The sequence below is a fragment of the Dipodomys spectabilis genome, unplaced genomic scaffold (assembly GCF_019054845.1).
Source record: "Dipodomys spectabilis isolate Male_0828 unplaced genomic scaffold, ASM1905484v1 ptg000415l, whole genome shotgun sequence".
NCBI lineage: Eukaryota > Metazoa > Chordata > Mammalia > Rodentia > Heteromyidae > Dipodomys > Dipodomys spectabilis.
The window spans coordinates 1,755,846-1,760,947 of NW_024871092.1; the positions used below are offsets into that span (position 1 = coordinate 1,755,846).

The 5,102-nt window shown below is 35.4% G+C and overlaps 1 non-coding gene across 1 annotated transcript; it reads left to right on the plus strand.

Moving 5' to 3' along the window:
* The first annotated feature begins 4,791 nt into the window (after window positions 1-4,791).
* Window positions 4,792-4,898, plus strand: LOC122097135. The gene has a single exon (XR_006145477.1). It is a non-coding gene; the product is annotated as a U6 spliceosomal RNA (small nuclear RNA).
* Window positions 4,899-5,102: the final 204 nt, after the last annotated feature.

Sequence of the window (5,102 nt, forward strand, 5' to 3'; positions counted from 1 at the left end):
TTGATTTCTTTTTTCAGTTTTTTAAACTTTTCATCATAGATACCCTTCACTTCTTTGGCTAATTCCTAGGTATTTTATTTTTTGTGGAGCTATTACGAATGGAGTTGCTTTCCTAATTTCAGCCACACTTTTCTTACTGTTGGCATACAGAAAAGCTATTGATTTTTGAGGATTAATTTTACACCCTGCTACTTTGCCAAAGTTTTGAATCAGCTTGAGTAATTTTGGAGTGGACTCTGTGCGATTCTTTAATTACAAGAACATTTCATCTGCAAAGAGGGAGAGTTTTACTTCTTCTTTCCCTATTTGGATCCCTTTTATATTTTCACCTTGTCTTATTGTTGTAGTTAGTCATTCAAATACTAGATTGAAGAGAAGTGGAGAGAGTGGGTGTCCTTGTCTCATTCCTGAGTAAGAGAAAATAGCTTTAGTATTTCACCATTAAGTAAAATGATGGCTATAGGTTTGTCATATACAGCCTTTATTGTATTGAGGAATGTTCCATGGATTCCTAATTTTTCCAGAACCTTCATAATAAAGGGGTGTTGGATCTTGTCGAATGCTTTTTCTGCATCTATTGAGACAACCGTGTGGTTCTTATCCTTGCTGCTGCTGATGTGATGAATTATATTAATTGATTTGCATATATTAAACCAGCTTTGCATCCCTGAAAGGAATCCTGTTTGACCCTGATGTATGATTTTTTGGATGAATTGTTGAAGTCAAGTGGCCAAAAATTTGTTGAGAAACTTTGCATCAATGTTCATAAACGAAATGGGTCTATAGTTCTCTTTCCTTGATGAGGCCCTTCATGGTTTTGGGATGTGTGTTATGATGGCCTCATAGAATGAGTTCATTAGTGAACTTTCTCTTTCAGTTTCATTGAAGAGTTGGAGGAGTATTGGTGTGATCTCTGCTTTGAAGGCCTTATAGAATTCTGCTGTAAAACCATTTCGTCCTGGGCTTTTCTTACATGGGAGGTCTCTTATTGCTGATTCTATTTCAATGCTTGGTATAGGCCTTATAAGATAGTTTGACTCATCTTGGCTTAGTTTCGGCATGTCAGTATTTGCTAGGATAAGGTCCATTTCTGCCAAGTTCTCAAACTTATTAGTTTAAAGGTTTTAGAAGCATTCCCTTATAATGTTCTGAATCTTAGTTGTTTCTCTGATATTTCCATTCTTATCTCTGAGTTTATTTGGGTGTGTTCTCTTCTTTTTCTGATAAGTTTGCTAAACGTCTGTCAATTTTGTTAAATGTTTTGAAGACTCAACTCTTTGGTTTCTTGATTCTTTCTATTTTCTTTTTACATTCCAATTCATTTAATTATGATTTAATTTTAATTATTTATTTGCATCTACTGGATTGTGTTTATCTTGCTGCTCTTTTTCAAGGAGGCTCAGATGTCTTATTAAATTGGTTTCACATCTCTCCAATTTGTTGATGTAGGAACGCAGAGGTATAAACTTGCCTTTGAATACTGTGTTTTCTGTGTCCCAGCGGACACAGCAAATTGGTGTGTTCATTTTTGTTGAATATCATGAACATTTGAATTTCCTTTCTAATCTCTTCCATGACCCACTTGTGATTCAGCAGTGTGTTGTTCAGGACCCATGTATTACATGAATTTTTTTGGTGGCTTTTGGTGTTGAGTTCTAATTTTATTCCCTTGTGGTCTGAGAGAATGCAAGGTATAACTTCAATGTTTCTGAATTTGGACATGTTTGCTTTGTGGCCTAAAATGTGGTCTATTTTGGAAAATGTTCCATGTGCTGTGGAGAAAAACGTATTGTCTAATGCTGCTGGGTGAAATATTCAGTAGATGTCTGTTAAATCTACTTGGTTTATGCAGTTTTTTATATCTGCGGTTTCTCTATTGAGTTTTTGCGAAATTCAGCTATCTAGTGGGGAAAGTTCTGTGTTAAAGTCCCCAACAATTAATGTCTTTGGATCTATGTGGGATTTGAGGGAAAATAGTGTTTCTTGGATAAATTTGGGTGCTCCATTTTTTGGCAAATAGATATTTAGAATTGTAATATCCTCCTGAAGGGGTAATCCCTTAATTAGTATGTACCGAACTTTTCACTAATATTAATTAAAAGTCTATTTTATCTGATATTAGGATTGCAACTCCTTCTTGTTTATGGGGACCATTTGCTTGGTAGATTTTGTTCTAGCCTTTATAATTGAAAATGTTTGTTTTTGTGGCCAAGATGTGAATCCTGAAGGCAGTAGATAGAAGGATCTTGCTTTTTAATCCAAGTAGACACACTTTGTTGCTTAATTGGAGAATTAAGTCCGTTAATGTTGAGAGATAGAACTCAGAGGTATTTGGGAGTTCCTGCCATTTTATCCAACTTGTTAGGGGCTGCTGCAACTGTATTCTTATGGTTCTTGGATTCTCAGTTTGGGTGCTGTTTCTTGGCCTTTATTGTGGTCTTGTTGGTTTTCTCTGTGTAGGACATCTTTAAGATTCTTTTGTAGGGCTGGTTTGGTAGAGATATATAGTTTCAATTTTTCTTTGCCATGGAAGTGTTTTATTTGACCTCCGATTATTAAGGAGAGTATAGCTGGGTAAATTATTCTTGGTTGACCCGTGTTTGTCTTTACGGCATGGCTTACATCATTCTAGGCTCTTCTTGCTTTGATTGTCTCTGCTGAGAAATCTGAGGTGATTCTAATTGGTTTCCCTTTACAGGTGATTGATCTTTTCTCCATGACAACTTTAAGGATCTTTTCCTGGGTCTGAATTGATCCTGTGCATATTATAATGTGACAATGGGATATCCTGTTCTGGTCTGGTCTATTGGGAGTTCTAAAAGCTTCTTGTATCTGAATAGGCCTAACTTTTTGCATGTTTGGGATGTTCTCTCGTAGGATCTTGTTAAACAAATTTCCTAGACCATTGACTTCTGGCTCTAGGTGCTCCTCTACACACATTTTCCTCAGATTAGGCCTTGTAATGGTGTCTTCCAAGGGTTGAATGTTGAATAGATCTATCATATTTCTTGGATTTGTCTTGGACGGTTGTATGTTCTTTTTCTATAATATCTAGGCTGTCTTCTATCCTCAGGATTCAGTCTTCTGCATGATCTATCCCACTATCCAGACTTTCTACTTTTTTTTATTTCCTTATAGTTGTTGGGCTTTTATGGCTTCAAATTCTTTGTTGGATCTTTGTTTTAGATCTTGTATGAAATTCTTTACTTCCTTAATTTAGTGTTCAGTGTTTATTCTCAAAAAACTTAGTTGATTAGTTATGGTTTCCTTGGGCTCCCATTTCTTCTGTTGGGATCCATTCAGCATTCCCTTTGTGGACTCCCTGACTTCTTTCAGCTCTCTGTTTATGGATTGCATGAATGCCTCTAGTGATCTCTGTCTATTCTCATCCCGCTCTCTCATTTTCTGTATTACTCTTTGATTAGCTTCCTCACCTTCATGCAATTCCTGTAGTTCTCTTTGATTGATCTCAGCCTGCTCACACAATTCCTTTATTTCTTTTTGAGTGTAGTCAAACTGCTCAGGCAATTCCTTTATGTATCTTTGAGTAGCTTCCTCACGCCCATGAGCTTCCTGTTTTGATCTTTGGTTTGCCTCCTCTCTCTCCCTATCATGATCACACAGAGTCCATTGCAGGTTTTCAATCTTTTCATTTACCATGTTTACCATTAGTGTTTGTAGAGCTTTTTGGGAGCTCTCTTCTGGATTATTCATTATCTGTTCTGTCCACTGATTATCATGAGTGGAGTTAAATGTATATGTAGAGTCCAGTTTTCTGAGGATTCACTCATCTGCCTAGGAATTCATGCTGGCTGTTGGAAAAAGAGCTCAAGTAAAGATGCCATTTAAAGCCTTATAACTTTACTCTTTACCAGGGTATTCTCTTGCTACTTTGGTTGTTGAGAGTGTCTACAAGACTAAGAATTCCGTGAGAAGAAGGGAAACACCATATGACTTATACCCAATTGACTTGCTATCACTTGTACAGCATTTTGTAAGTCAAATCTCTCTAAAACTACCAGTTTTAAGAGATAAGAGGAGTGGTAAAAGAACTCTTAGAGACAAATACATCTTCAACACATATTGTTCCAAGTATTCCGTTTAGGCATATTCAATAACTGGTGAAACTTATGTTGGCTATAATTATGTGTCTTTCTCCATGTGTGCATGTATACATGTGTATATGTATGTGTGTGAATAGTAACATATATGTGTACATTATGGCTTATATCCTCATTTATTCTTTGCTAATAAATAAAGTAAGGAATCCCTAAAGTTTTAACAGAAACTTTGTAGTTAAAGTCTTAACTCTTCACTCTGCTTCTTTACACAAAGACTTTGCAAGTTCTCATTAATAAAGTTTCCATAAACTCTGAAATGTACATACTTAATGCTTAATGTCTGCTACCATAAATCTTAAATACTTTATAGAAAAGTTTTATACTTGCCAAATAGTCCTATTTTTTGGCATATATAAGCAAAATCCCCAAAGTAAGCATATTTAAAACATTAAAACTTTTAACAAACCTTAACACTTTCTGCAGTGTTCATTTTGACAGGTGCCTTGTATAGAATAATTGAATTTCTCCTCCTACACATCTCTTGAACAATAAATATCCAGAATTATTTTGTTTTTGGCATGTCTATCTTGATTTTATTCTTAAATGTGTGCTTATGTAAGAAATACATGATTTTAAAATTTCACAACAATTCTTTTGAACTTACTTTTTGTTGAATTGTCTAGTTTAATAAAATCAATAAAAATTATACTTTATATATAAAAAATGTTTTATGCTCAATTTAGCATCACATACACTAACATTGGAACAATACAGAGAAGATTAGCACACCCTAGGCGCAAGGATGACATAAAAATTCGTGGAGCGTTCCATATTTTTTACAACAGATGCTGAAAGGTATGTGGCCACAAGGGAACCGTATTGCACTCTTGGTGGGAGTGTAAACTTGTTCAACTACTTTGGAAAGTAGTATGGAGTTTCCTCAAAAGACTCCACATAAACTCCTCTATGACACAGTAATCCCACTTCTGGGGATTTACCCAAATGATCATAAACAAGACCATACTAAAACTACCAGCACAA